The sequence below is a fragment of the Ambystoma mexicanum genome, chromosome 10, assembly GCF_040938575.1.
Source record: "Ambystoma mexicanum isolate Mex_15411 chromosome 10, UKY_AmexF1_1, whole genome shotgun sequence".
Classification (NCBI taxonomy): Eukaryota; Metazoa; Chordata; class Amphibia; order Caudata; family Ambystomatidae; genus Ambystoma; species Ambystoma mexicanum.
The window spans coordinates 1,396,390,356-1,396,405,822 of record NC_090932.1 but is presented as its reverse complement, the minus strand read 5'-3'; the positions used below and the strand labels follow the sequence as shown (position 1 = coordinate 1,396,405,822).

General features: G+C 41.9%; 1 long non-coding RNA gene across 1 annotated transcript in view; it reads left to right on the top strand.

Annotated features, from left to right (window-relative positions):
- Window positions 1–5,695, top strand: part of LOC138492347 (uncharacterized) — a 102,649-nt gene extending 96,954 nt beyond the window's left edge. Inside the window, exon 4 of the long non-coding RNA XR_011276188.1 lies at window positions 4,517–5,695. This is a non-coding gene — a long non-coding RNA (uncharacterized lncRNA). The remainder of the gene's footprint in view (window positions 1–4,516) is intronic.
- The last annotated feature ends 9,772 nt before the right edge of the window (window positions 5,696–15,467 follow it).

The following is a 15,467-nucleotide window of genomic DNA, read 5'->3' as shown; positions in this document are numbered from 1 at the left end:
GTTGTATTGATATGTGCATGCAGGCTTGCAGAACCGCAGCATGCTAACACATACACAGGCTCACACTATGTTTGGAGTGGCTCATCATTTTGGCCAACTGTGGAAGCAAGGAGGCTTCCTTATATCCTCAGGTTCTAGCAGTCCCATTAGTTACAATTATGCAATGCTGTCAGTTAGCAATCATGAAGTGTGCTGCACACCAACAAGTTAATGACAAGATTTCCCATGGAAGGTTCTAGCAGATGCTGCTGCTAAGCAGGCAGAGTTTTCAGATTGAATACATACTAAGAATATAGTGTAATATGCAAACTCCTCTATTCACAATACTAGAGGAGCTGGGAGGCATTCAAGATGCAGCCCAGAGTCAGGAAAAGATTCTTGCTCACAGAGAGTGTGTTAGCTATACTCTGATAATGTTTTGCGAGATGTACATGGTTGCCTAGTTGCACCAACGGTACTGTTATCCTAATCAGCTCATATATGTTATGGACTTGCCCACCGAGAAAGGGGGATCTGATTGACACACTGAGAGAAGACTGGTATGCCCCAGAATTCGCTGCTGTAGTGCATTCGTATTGTAGACAGTTATCAATTGTCAACAGAACAATATTGGGAAAGATGTGCAAGCAATGCCCAGAGCATATCCACTGCTTTATTGACCCTTTTTTTTAACTTGCAAATTGATTTCTTCCAGCTTCTGAAATGCAGCAGCTTCCAGTTTGTCCTTGTGCTCATATATACCTTCTAAGGTTGGATTGAGGCTTATCTGTGTCATCGAGTGGACACTATCACAGTGGCCATGGTACTAATTATGGATTTTATACCATGCTCTGAGGTGCCTGTGAGCATAAATAGGGACGGGGTACCCATTTCACCAGAGAGCTTGTGAGAGATCTATGCACATCACTACAGATACAGCACACGCTCCACTGTCCCCCATCACTCCCAATCTACCAGGACACTGGTGAGACAAAATGAGATTCTGAAGAATACATTAGCAACACTGTGTTCAGAAGTAGGCTTCGAGTGGCTGAGGCAGTTCCTTTGGTACTGTTCAGTATGTGCAACAAGATTTTGTTGGGACCTCCAGTGTGCCTTCCCTCATTACCACCCATCAGCAGTGCATATTCAAATAGTGACCTTACTGATTAAGATCTATTACAATTATGTTTTTGCACTTGTAGGTACTAGAGGCACTGCCCAAAGGTCCTGAAGAACCGTGCCATTCCAGCGAGCCAGTCTATTATGTTATGATTGATGAACCCAGAGAAAGACTGTCCTGGCTCTCAGATGGCACAATATGCAACATGAAAGTGAGTCTGGTACCCCTCTTTCCATTGCCCAGTGTTCTAAAGAGAAGCCACAATTACACCAAACACAGATGCCTCACGCATAAGCTACTGTCTAAAATCATGAACCCAATGTGTATACAATGATTACAAAAATCTTTTTTGAAATTTATTATTTTCACATGTTGTATAACATTAAAAAGGCACTAAGTGCCAAACACATGATAATACACATTTTAGGCACTTTGCCATTGGATTAAAAAGCTGTAAATCTCAAAAACCAAAATACGTTGCGCAACAATCGAAAGTCAAAGAAAAGGGATACACAAAAAATTATATAACAAGGTTTCATATCATTCTGACCACTTTGTTCATATAAAACACAATCCCACAGTGAATTAGCATGGGTATTCTAGATCGCTGTCGACATGTTTCGGCCTTTAATTTATTCCAGACACTAGTGTCTTTAAACTTTCTTGTTTATGACCATCTTCAGGACAGAATTTCTTCAAAATAAGTCAAGATAGACTTTATACCCCAACAGTAGATTTGAACAACTGAATCTATAAAAAATATATACCAAAACAACATATCAATCTCAAATACATTCATTTCATGGGTTCAATTATTTACAAGGTCTCGCCACATAACAGTTGCTGTTAAATATATTACTTTGGCACATTACTACTCCTCATTTGAATAGACCTGTTTAAGACTAAAACGACACTAAACATGCTTCACTTTAAAAAAAGGGAAAACGTTAGGGCACACCAGGGCAATGTAAGCGAGCTGTTAAAAAAATACAGCTCCTTCCCTCAATTTACAACTTATAAATGATGTTGACTCTTGCAATCTTTCTCCAAATTCAATTAGAGCTAGTCATTAATAAGCTTTTCATCTCTCATATAAACTTTCTTAGAATGCCAAGTATCACATCTAATTACTCCACCAGGATGAGCCCTGTAATCTACTTATTTATTTAACTATCTGCTCATAATTGTTGGCATTGGTTTTTTAACCTACAGGTCAAGGACATTCCACCAGCACCCATCATGGCCCCTAAAAGGGACGGAGTATTATATGAACCGTGCATATTTTAATCAGCCTGGTTCTATTTAAAAATCATGCAAAAATGGTGTAATGATTCCACTTACTGTTGTCATCTGAAAATACGAATTTTCCTTTTCCCAGATATGGCCCGTAGTTTGTTATATATACAGGCCTCTCAGAGAAACTATACCGCGCCACTGTTACACAGCTTCTTATGCTGCCAAAATCATCCGGGTGGAGCCAATGCCAAATTACAGAGGTCATTTACACTGTCCTGAAAAAACAAGGGGCAAAAGAAACTTCGTCACCACTGCTTTTCCAAGAAAAAGTTACTATTGTCATGGTGATGCTGGCAATTATTCTGTTGTTTCCACGAAACTCTCCACATCAGGCTATTTAAAAAAACCACTTCACTAATGATGTGCTTACCCTAATGCAGCAGAGACCACGTCGTTTTTAAACGAATGCGCGGGTTGCTTTTATTTCGGATCTCGCGGCATTGCAAGGCGATGAAAACTTCATTTCAAAGTTCGTGAACCACCTCACGGGAATCAATCTATGCACAGTCAAGAAAGGAACAAACGCACGCACAATGCGGTCAAACAAGCATGCCAAGCTGTTGTCTTTTCGCAGGATCAAAGCACAATTATCCTGCAACGTTTATGGCATACGCTTACCCTCTTCCGTCGGTGTCCACGTTCACGCCGTGTTGCTTCAACTGCATTCACAAGCGAACCGCTGAGTGGGTTGCTAATTATAGCCCTGACTGAAATCACATGATGTTTTTCCAGAAACCATCTGAGACACGTCCGATCACGTGAGTGCTTTTGCAACTCACGCAATAGTTACTAAATTAAAAGTTCTCACGGTGTGTTTAATTAATGTAAATCACATCCGGGTATGGTTAATATCACATTGTGTGTTATTTTCTAATTCCTAAATATCAAAAGGCACTGTTAGAATCACAAACAGGTACTGTTACACGGTCTACTTTTTTCTTAAAGGTACAAGAACGAGATTTTGGTTCTCTGGTATGGAGTATTCTCAATTGTTTAATTGTCTAATGATTCCCCAAATACCTTGCACAAGGCACAGACAATTCAGGGTACTGCGTGTCACCAGTACAGCAATAAAGGCTAACGAAATAGCAATCTGAGTCTATGCACTCATTGTAAACCAAATGTGACAACAGAGAATGGAGGGCAGTTGGCCTGTTGGTAGGAATCTCCTAGAGGTGAACACTGGGACAATCAGACTCAAATAGAGTGCTTCATTAGGGGGCTGCAGAGAATTAATATAGCCAATGCTGTTACTATATCTGAAATACAGACCTGGCCCTGGTATCAGAGATGTGGGACTTGTGATCTTGGATGGACTTGGCAATGTGGTGTCAACACATTGCTGGGATTTATCCCATCACTAGCAAAGTGTAAAGAGGGTCACCAGCTGTGCCTTTCCCAACTGAATTCCTGACGGAGACAATGCCAATACCATGGCTGCAACAGGACCCTGATCGACTGCAGCACCCTTTGTTAACTCTCCTATCCCAGCCACTGCTGTTAGTGACCCAACTGTCCCAAATTAACTGATTTGTTCTAAGCCTTCACATGTCACACAGTTGCATTCAAATTGTGTGACTAATTTGTATTTTCTAGAGAAAGGAAGATTCATGGAGATAATAATGACATGGTACAATAACAACACTGTATCAGTAATGGTGTGGGCTATTACTCCCTTTGTACGCAGCTGATCAGAGACTTGGGCAGGCTAAAGAGTTTGCAGGCAGTGGACATAATGGTTATACCAGATTATTGTAGCAAAGTGGGACATTGATTTATGATGGACTCTTCTATTATCTAATAATGCAATTGATTGACTCTTCTATTTTCTAATAACACATTGATCACGATGAATGATACTGCGACAGAAAGAGTTTGTACTGACAGCACACCTCTATGGTGTACCCAAACAAGTGGAATGGACGATTTCTCTTGTTCACTTATACAGGCATTTGTCTCTTGTGTTTTGAAACTAGTATAATATAGGAAGATGACAACAATATTGAAGTGTTGTGGTATAAAATAGTAACCAGATAAGAGAAGTCAAATTATACATAACTGTTTGTGAGCACCTTCCTATGAAGTATTACCTTTTCATTGCCTTTTTCTGCCTTTCAGGTTATGTTCCGATTTCCCAACTGTTCCGGAGGTGCAGCAATTTGTCTAGTGCAGCAGAAATAATTAATGTCTCCGAGATTTAAGCAGGATTTATGATATTGAGTGTGAGATGGAACAAATTCGCCTTTGGAACCTGGAATGTTTACAGTGGCCAGTATTTTAGTGACCATTTGGATCACTTTGAAACACCAACTGGATTTAGCGCTGTGGCAAAACTGACCAAAGTGGATGCAAATATTGGTGTACTGAGAGTAATCTACACCTGAGCAGAATGATACAGGAACTACTGATGAACTTAATTTGGAATGCATCCTCTGCTGGAGAAGCCCTAGCATGAGACGTTGCCTGTGCATAAGCTCATGAGTTTCTTAATGGACAGTTGCTGGGAATCCACAAGGATATGTACCATCAGGCCTGCCGCCTGGCCATGTGAGCTCAACAAAACCTCTGGAGTTCCAGTAGATCTGTGATCTCAGCTGGAGGTGTCAGAGGATGCAATGCCCCTTTCAGGCCTGAGGGCCAATTGATGGAGTCTGGGTCGAATTAAGTCAGATTCTGCTGAATCACAGGCAGGATGCACCTGGGACTGGTGGATGCACTGCGATGTGTGGCAAGTAAAAGTTCCTGGCTAACCAGCCTGATTCCTGCTCAGTGCTCCCGGGATAACGCGAGATGCATAGATAGAATTAGGAAATGATTCCTTGGTAAGGCTCATAGAACCATCCCAGCTGCAATGTTTTAGCCAGGTCAGGTAATGTTGGTAGTAATAGGATTGTTGGAATATTTGTATATTTTAGAAATAATGTTTAGTGAGTAAAAATAAGCATTTTAGGTTGCACACTGGAATACCACCTTGCACACTCCTTTTGATGTCATCAGTTTGGTAACAGAAGGTATAAAAGACACACTTTATTTTGTCAAGGATATCACTAACATGTTGTTCCGTTCCTTCAGCAGTGTTGATTATTTGCTGTTGTAGATTTCCAGTAACTAAGGGGGTGGGGGTGCCATTATATAATATACACACCATTACTCCTCCAGTCACCGTGGAAGGCAAACTGTGTTACAAAAGTGCTGTGATGCGTATCCCGTAGTTACAACGCTAGCAATTACTTCAAAGTAATTTATTTAGATGTCATTATTTTGAAAATTAATTGAAACAATATAAGGGGTTGTGGATAAAGGGGTCAAATGGGGGGGGGCGTGGAGGGGCTCGGCGTAGTAGTGTAGAGGAATGGGGAGGGGAAGCCCCCAATTTAAAAAAATATTTGATGTACAAATTCGAAGTAATTACTTTGAAGTCATTACTGGCGTCGGAATGACATGCAACCGTCGTGGGGACATTGATGTGTGTAAATATGAATGTCATGTGAAAACAATTAAATTGACGCCCTGATGAGTACTGAGCTTTAGGCTGCATTGAGGAGATTAATGGAGCTCAGTCAGCATTGACCTGGTTCCCATGAAACCTTTAGTGATGTAACATAGAGGCAAATTTGTATGGAGATGTATTTTCTTTCATAATCTCTCTAGCCTTTCTGGCTAATCACGTGATCTTGATTATGTTTTTGTTTAATCTGTCCAGATATAAATTTGAATGAGGATAAGCTTCATAAAGTTTTCTTTTATTCATAATAAGTATCCACTCTATCTCAATTGTTAGGCATTATTAATGTTTTATGTGTTTTCTTCCAATCCCCTTTTCTGAACTAACTGTGCCTGTTAATTGAGAGAGTAAATGCTACTGAGGGAGTGATTCTGTGCAGTCACCAGATGTGTCCTATGGCGCCGGGTATGCGAGTGGCCCTGGTCCAGGGCACACCCTGGGAAAACCACTCTTTAACAATGTTAATAATCTTTCCCTGACACTGCCCTAAAATCTGGGCAGCAGCAACCCCAGGGAAATTCATACATTGGCTCCCCTGGAAGGTAGGCCCATACCATGAAAAATGGTGATTCCTTCACGAGGTAAGTGGTAAATGTCAATCTTGAGGAAATATAGTGACATGTTTGTGGGTACAATAGTGTGTTAGGATATAGGAAGGTGGTGCAGCTGTGTACTCAAATGTCTGATCTTTCTACTTGTATACGAAATTGGAGTGTTTCTTGACCTTGAGGGAAATTTTGAAAGGTTGTCTTTATTTTAGGAAACAGATACATTGCTTTTAGGCATACTGTTAGTTAAACATTATACTGAAAGGGCATATGTATCTTTCTCGGCATGCACTAATGTCTTTCTCAGATGTCTTTAAATAAAGGACATGCATTTTCCAAACCAACAAGTACTTTCCATTGATGTCATAACTGCGTAACTGATGTCATTTGTGATGTCCTTAGTGTGCTCTAGTTTTCAGTGGTGTCATTAAAGTAATTGGTGACAACGCATATGAAATGACTTTTGAAATCATCAGTGCGCTCATGGGCTGTGCAATAGGGCGGCTCGGAGTTAAGGAGACATTGCTTCCAACACCTAATGAATTTCATGGGGTTTGTTGTGTTAACCTGCCACATTAATGCAAATTCTACCAAAGTTTCACTGTTCTATGAACTTCAGGAACCTTTGGACTTTTTGTACTAAGCCAAATATTAACTCAAAGGTCTGCATTATAACTATGGCACTAAGAGTAAAAAGTGGTGATGTTTGTAATATTGCAGATTGAGGTTTGGGTATTAGGTGGTACTTGAGCACCACCTATAAGCCAAAAGTATTGCATTGGAATACAGCTAGAGTGGAGATGACATGTGACGAGGGACACACAGCTCGTGGGTGTAATGTGGTTATTTACCCACCCGTTGACTGCCGATGGCCCTGCTAATCCCTATGGCTGTACCCCCACCCCCTCACTACCTGCCCATCTCACAACACATATTGCTGGGATATGTATTCGCTAGCTCTTTCAAGTAGTAACATCAGACCTTGACCTGCCAATGTTATTTCTGAGCAGCCTGCTTATGCTTCATAGCTTAAATGCAGCTAGAAATGTGCTGCTGGCATGATAAAAAAAAGGTCTTAAGCAAGTATGCCTTCTGCCACTTGATTTATAACTATTCCTTGCACTGAAGTCCTGTTACAAACAAGCATTGACAAAGCCAGCAGAGTTAGCTTGTGCATAGTTATTTCCAAGAACTGCTATCATACGCCCAGGTAATAGCACCATTTTCCAGCTGTTGTCATCTTATGGGCAGGTAGTACCAGTATGGCAGTGCCTAGCAAATACCTATCCCATACCTACACAAAAGCCAAAACCTTTCGCTTTGCTAATTCTTGTTTTACTTGGCGTCCCATTGCAAGATGTCTATCATACGCAGGCTTTACCACATGCAGTATGGAACATTTCTACATGAGGCATTAAGAACCCACTGCATGCAGACAATAACCCTTATTAGGTCCATATATAGTATTTACTACCTCATTATGAGTTGGGAAATTTCATGAAAAGCAGCAAAAATACCTCCAACAATTTTCTCAAAAATTGTACAACAGCCACATTAGGTTATACATTGATGATGAGTATAAATGCTCCATACAAAAAAGAAGCACATGTCCTCCTGAGAGTGCAATATTGGCCATCTCCAAATTGGTGACACCCCACAACTCCCAAATATCTTTCATGTGAACTTACACTTACATCTGAAGGATAATGAAAACACACAGAAAAGGCAACATCTAGAGGCAATAACTGCAAGGGAGACCAAACAGTGCCCAGGTGCAGGTAATCCTCTCATTAGAGGTATGAAAGGCCATTGCCAAAGTAGTACACCATGGAGCAACCTGTATTGAACTGGCCTCATCAAAAGGCCAGTTCCATACATGATGATGCTGATATTTGAGGGAGCTGGGGTAGACTAGAGACAGGGAGGATGAGAGGATTCAGCTGGTCCAGAGGAGGAGAAGAAGGTGTAGGCGGGTCCCTATACCGTGGGCAATTAATCTAGCTTTATTTCGAGTAAAACATCCATAAAAACAAATACAAGTACAAAAGCATAATACACAAATGTTGGTCTACAAATATGGCAATTTAGTATTCATAAAAACATACTATGAATGTTGGGTAAAAGAAACCTTAAAAGCCACATGAACAATAATATATGACTGAGATACAAAAGGGAATTAATATCAATATTAGCCATGATAAAATAATTAATACATCGAGACAACACTTGGGGCAATCTCAGGTTTCGTTGGAAAGATGCCAATCGGCACAGTAATAGCCTAATACATATTTTGTACAGTCGTGTGGTTTTACCTAACTATACCAGTGAGCTACACCTTTTAGGTTAGACCAAATGGATCATCTGCGTCGACCAAACCCCCAAAAAGTGCAGGAAACAAAATAGCAATATATGTCTGTACACTCTTAAAAGAAATGGCCAAGATATGAACATTTTATGATGAAGTGCATTAATAATATGAATTCATCCATAATGAAACATACTAAACTGTCATAACATTTGTTTCACCGGTTCATGTTGGGGTAGGGATTCAGCACATGTGGCCATACTGTCATTTAGCATATATGTTAATCAAATGCAGTACACACATATTTTTTAATTTTTTTTTTATTTACTTGTTTGTAATCAAAGACAATTTGATTTTTACAAGACGTTGTTTCGTATAGGGACACATTGTACAAAGTGAGTAGTATCAGTATAAAAGAAAAAGAAGAAGCAGGAGAAAAAGAAAAGAGAAAGGAGCAAAACCAGAAAGCATGATTCTCGAAAAACGCATAGTGTCCAAATTTACAGAAACATCAAAGTTTGTTTAGTCACACTCGGTTAATTTGCAAGTTCTGGTTTAAGCTCAGTGCTGCTTCTAAAATCTTTACTGCCGCTATTGACCACTTGGTTCTATCTCCTACGATCAGACGGCACCACCATGTATTTTCCTCTCGGAGGGATACATCGTGCATCAGAGGCAGCAAGTAGGCATCCCACAAAAACGCAGTTCTGGTACAAGACATAAGTAAATGTCTTAAAGTTTCCACTGTTTCTGGGTCCGAACAGAGCCTACAAGTTCATGCTTCAGTGTTCGTACGGATGGCTATAATTTCCTGCGTTGGCAGTTGATTGAATCTTATTCTCATAAAAGTTTTCTGCATTTTTTTTATTAGGAAATTTTATGCAATAATTCATCGGTTGATTGAGTTTGTTTGTTGTTGCTGGTAAATGAGCCAGTAGCTTATTTCCTATTGCTTTCTCACCGGTTTGGATCCAATCTTCTTGTGCCATTTTTTTCTTGATTCTGTTGGGGTTCAGAATGAAGTCTTCTGATGAGCAGGCCAAACCTGATAGTTTTATTGTAAGTTTCTATTCCCAGTTATTTAAGGCCCTGCAGCGGCCTTGGCTAAGTTCGATCTGGACCAGCTTGTAGATCGGGAGAGTATCTGGGAGAATGATTTTCCGAAAGAGTCTCATCTGACTTTGGTCGACTGATGCTTGCAGTGATAGTAAACCCAATTCCCGCCTGACAGCTGAGATAGATGAGGATTTAGGCAGACCTAGCATGGGTTTCCATAAGTAACCTTCCAGCTTTGTCCATATGGTGTTGTCAATGTTCAGCGCAGCGTCCATGCCATAGATTATTGATGGCACTACCTTTTGTTTGTAAAATTGGATCGCCAGAAGAAGCGAGAATTTACCATATTTACGGTCTACTAGTTTAGTTTGGGTTGTCAAGATTTTGATTTTTGACCACAAGGCTGAATGGGTCACACTTTCTGACCTTTTTGAATCTCTCATGATTCCCAAATATTTCATAGTAGAAACGGTTTCAACTTTTATGTTATTCATGTACCAGTGGCCTCGGTCTGTAGTGGCTGAACGACTATTCCCCATTGTCAATATTTTTGATTTATCGATGTTTATCTCCAGATCGTTATCTTTGATGTACTTAGCCAAGTTGGTGAGTTGGCGCTGGAGACCAATTTGGGTTTGATCCATGAGGATCAAGTCGTCAGCATATACCAGTCTAGATATTGCGGTGTTACCCAGTTTGGGCGGGAAGGCTCTGACCGCTGGTTGTGTGTACTGGAAGTCTCCCATAAATGCAATGAATAGGGCCGGAGCGAGCGGGCATCCCTGCTTCACGCCACGCTCTGATGGGAATTGGTCCGATAACATCCCTTGCCGGTTTAGACGAACTCTGAGTTTGGTGTCCATGTGTAGTGCGATCACCGGGCCTAAAATTTTTGCAGGGCAGTTCCACTTTGTTAATTTCGCCCACAGCTTTTGGCAGCTGATCTTGTCATACGCTTGAGTCAAGTCTATGAACGCAATATAAACTACTGGAGCACCATTCTTTACATTTTCTTTTATGATATTCAGAATCAAGATGTTGATGCTGGTGCTTGCATTCTTAACAAAGCCGTTTGAAATTTGTCCAGACAAGGCGCAGATCTCGCCCATTTATGAAACCTGGTTAGTAAAAGGGTAGCAAAGATCTTGCCCATGATGTCGAGGAGGGCGATAGGGCGATAGTTTGCCGGGTTTTCTCTGTTACCCTTTTTAAAAATAGGTACTATTACCGCGTCAGTCCATGTTTTAGGTATTTGCCTAGTAATCACACATTGCTTGAAGATTTTTGTGATTAGGGCGGCCCATTCCTCAGGATGTTGTTTTCGGTCTACTTTGGTTAAACCATCTGAACCAGGTGCCCTAGAAGTTTATAATTTGAGGATTGTCGCCAAGATTTCATCGTGATCTGCCAGGTCTTCCCACGACGATGTTATATCACATGTGTAATTACTGGAAGTTTGCGGTATTGGAGCGAATTGAGCTGAGAAGAAGGTTATCCGCGCCTGTTCCGATACAGCGTTAGACAATTGATTGTTTGTCTCGTCATTTTTATCTTTGATCAAAGCCCAGAATTCTCTAGGATTTTTCGATGTTAATGTCTTCAGCATTTGCTCTGAGTCATTTTGGTACATTGTTCCTTTATGCTGTCTCAGCCAGGATCTATATGATCTGGTTGCCGCTTTGGCGATGGCTTTTTGCTCGTGGTTATTGGAGACTCTGGCTAAGCGATTCAGTTTGCGCATTTGTTTTCGTTTCATAACCAGTTCGATGTCGTACTCGTGTACACCTTTCCCTTTAGGTCGGGTACAGATTCCCTTTTCTTTCCTATGTGGCAGAAACCAGGGAATGTAGATTGGTCTGTTTGTTGGGTCCATCGTGCTTTTGCTGAGTGCATCAAATTTCTTGGCGATTTCTTTGATGTTGGTTGCTGTGAGTTGAATTCGCAACGACTTCCGTGCTACCTCCACCTCGAATGGAAAGACTTGCTTAGACGTGGTTTCTGACTCAAGAGTCATTATCAAAAGGTTATGGTCACTGGATTTAGTTCTGTATACCTCAAAAAAGTCAACACAAGGGAGAAGAGAATATTAAATAAAAATGTGATCCAGCGTTGCTGACGTTTCCGCTCGTTCCCAAGTTGGAATCCGTGGGAGCTGGACTCGAGCTGATGCAACGTTGTAGAATTTTCTTGTGTCCATAAAATCACAGCGTGCCTCTCACAGTGGAGGGGCAGAGATAGAGGGTAGGAGGAGGTTGATCGACTCTAGCGTTCAAGTCGCCACAGATTATGATGTGGTCAGTTGCCAATTCAGTAGTGAATTTGTCTATGGTTTCCGCGATGTTATCGCAAAATTCTGTGTTGCTTATTTTCTGCGGATTCCAATAGACATTAATGATTGCGAGGTTAGATTTCACTTTACTCCTCGGTGCAGTCTCTGTATGGTACCACTCAGCTAAAAGAGCTAACATACCGTATGATTGGGCCACTTTCTTTTTAATGGAAATACCCGATCCAATTTTAATTGCGGTTAGAAGGCCTGAAGAGGGTCTTCCAAAAAAACCTTTCACCGCTAGAGAGATGAATGTTTCGTATCCATCAAGGACTGATGTTTCCATCAGCCACATCTCCTGGAGACAAATAATGTCAAAAGGGCTCAAGTCAAATGCGTCTGGCTTTGTCAAATGGTCGTGGCCCCTCGTGTTCCAAGAACACATGATACTCCTTTTCTTTGGAGGACATTCAGGTTGTAGAGCTGCAGTAGACGTCGCTGAATCTTTTAGTTGTTAATTTTGAGGGTTTGGATTTAACATCTTTTTCAACCATCTGCCGGTTCCCGTTTTTTATTGTGGGCCCAATCAGCACTTTCGTCAGTAGAATCCGGACGTCTGCGATTTTTTTCCCTTCTGGGATTTGAGCTCCATTTGACTTTGTGTTGAACTTTTCGATAGTTAGTGTTAGTATTGGACGAATGGAGTCTCGATCTAAATCTCCCACGGCTGGGTTCGGGTTTCTCCCTGAAGGCCACTCTTCTTCTACCTACAAGATGGTCTTCGGTATTAGGTTGATGTTCCGAATGCTTTTCCACCGAGCTCTTTAAAGAGAGAACGATTTTTGCGGTTAGTTCAGACACAGGGATTTCAACTAGCGAGAAACCCATTTGGTTAAACGACACAGTCACATCTTCTTTAAAGTTTAAGTCCATGGGATTTTTGACGTGGAGATAGGTTTTAGCCTTCCCATCTCTATGATATGGTTCAACCAATGGAAGATCTGCCGATTTCAAAGATTTCAATTCTGGTATATTGGTTAGGATTTTCAAAACCGTCTTTCTGTTCAAGACTAGAAAGTTTTTCCCGGGTGCAAGTTGTTGCATTTTGTAGACCCGGTTGGAAATTGCCTTGGAATCCAATCGGGGCATTTTCCCTGTGCAGGCCTTGGTCCCACAGTTTCCAGTTTTTGTCATTTGAGGGACATTATCGTGTTGTTCTGATGGAAAATTGTGTTCTTTAAAAGGTAGGTTGCATGCTTCTATTTCACCCCCCTTACAAGTGGTGCCTTTTGTTCTATTTGTTTCTGAGAACTTGATTGTGTTCAGAATCAGAGGTTTTTCTACGTCGTTTGAGTTTGACTAAGTTAATTTCTTCTTCGTTCAGGTGAACAGTAAGATCTAGGAGTGATGAATTTCCCAAAGACCCTGCCTCAATTGGCCGAGAATTGTCGAGTTCGATTATAGTTTGTTCGATTTCTGAATTATGACATACTGGAGCTTGAGGGGCCACATAAGTGGTTGTGATTTTTTCATGAGTTGAAACAGTTGGTTTGGGAATCTTGAAGATTATTGGCACTTTTAGAGCTTCTTTGCTTTTTTTCTCGTTTCGTGACGTAGAGTTTAGTCGCTGATTTCTCGCAGTTTGGTTTACCTTTTCACCTTTTGATTGAGAGTCCTTTGGATTTGACAAGGGGAGGCGTTCTGACTGGAGGTTTAGCTTGTTTTCTCCAGAATTACTTGCGTTGCTTAGTGTGGTGATTAAAATCTCAAGCCGGGTGATTTTGGAATCCCATTGGCTTTCTTTCTCAGCATTTGTTGGTTTAGAGCAGTGATGAACCCTTCGAAGAAGGTTACTTTGGCATTTAAAGCCGTCACAAGGGTTAATGAATGTTTCATTGAGTCATTAATTGATTCGTATAGTTTTACAAATGGTGCAAGACCCACTGTTATGGCAAACATAATTGTAACCAGGTCCGGCTTTTTTGATGGCGTGTCTTTAGGTAGGTTCCCATCCATGTCGCTGGGTCTTCTATTTCTCGCCGGTGTTAGGTGTCTTTTTGTAGATCGTTATATAATGACGGTCTGCCAGATGGAAAGTCAGATAGAATTGTTTTTTGACCATATGATGCCAGCACCGGCTGGGTCACTTTAAGGTTCGGTTGGGCCAGTGTAGGCGGGGATGGCCTACTTTTGTCCGTTCCGAACGTTGGAGGAGTAATAGTTGATGGCATTAATAAATTGTTCCCCAATCCACCTTTTTCGGAACGATGCGCTGGTACATCTTCGTCAAGCAAATTTATTGCCGATGTTCGTGCATCTTTTCGGTAAGAATTGGCTGCATTACCTTGTACGTCCATGTCTCCCCGGCTGCTAGAGCATGGAATGTTTTCCTGACTGCCTGGGGCCTCTGCTACACTATGGTCGTTGTCCACTGTTTTTTTTTCCTTTTCTCTTGGGTCTGAATGGACTTCCAGCAGAACGTCAAGCATTTCTGCATCAGAGAGTTCAGTATCTGTTTCTGGCAACCTCTTTGATTGCTTGAAGAAAAACTCTTTAAAAGTGTGTGATGTCGGGAGATTCTGAAAAGTTGATTTAACTGAGTCACCTTTTTTTAGTTTCCTTTAATATCCTCCTTGATAGTGCTCTTTTTTTCAATAGAGCCATTGCAATGTCTCTCTTCTGGGCAATGACGTCACTGGCCAAAGCATTTGGTGGATTTGCAGCAGTTAGTCGGTCCTGGGTTACATCCATAGACCCGTTTTCACAAGAACTGGTGACAGCAGAAGTAGAATCAGCTAATTTTCTTGCTGTTTGGCTTGGCCACGAGGTGGCGGCAGAGAGAAGCTCTGCGTCTACACTGCCAACCGTTGGCACTCGTGGTGGTTGACAAGCATGAACTTTTGCCTGTGTGGATGCCTGGTGGCTGGGTTGGCTTGGATCCTCTGGGGGCCTGCCACAGCTCACCACGCCCTCCGATGGGGCTCTGTGACCCGACAACAGAGAAAGAGGAGAAGAGGAGCCACGGAAGATGCCGGCTGTCGGCACGGCGGCCCGCAAGCTGAGATTGGCCTTGCGGGGTCCTTCGACTCCGCTAGGCTCAACCTCACTCGCCGCGGCCGAGGCCTGTGGGGCGCGTGCAGCCGACAACGGAGGCATCAAGGAAAAAGACAAGCTCCCGACCTCCAGCGATGGATCCGATACAGGACAACAACCCTCCCCCCGCAAGTCCAAAACAGGTTGGCCTCGAAGTATGTTCAGAGACGGCTGGGGGGGAACCTGTGTGAAAGAGGGGCGGAGGGCTCAAAGTGGAGAGATGCAGAAGCAGAGTGGGATGATGCAAAGGACATGTTTGTTGAATCGTCCTCTGAATTTTCACCCGTTGGGCC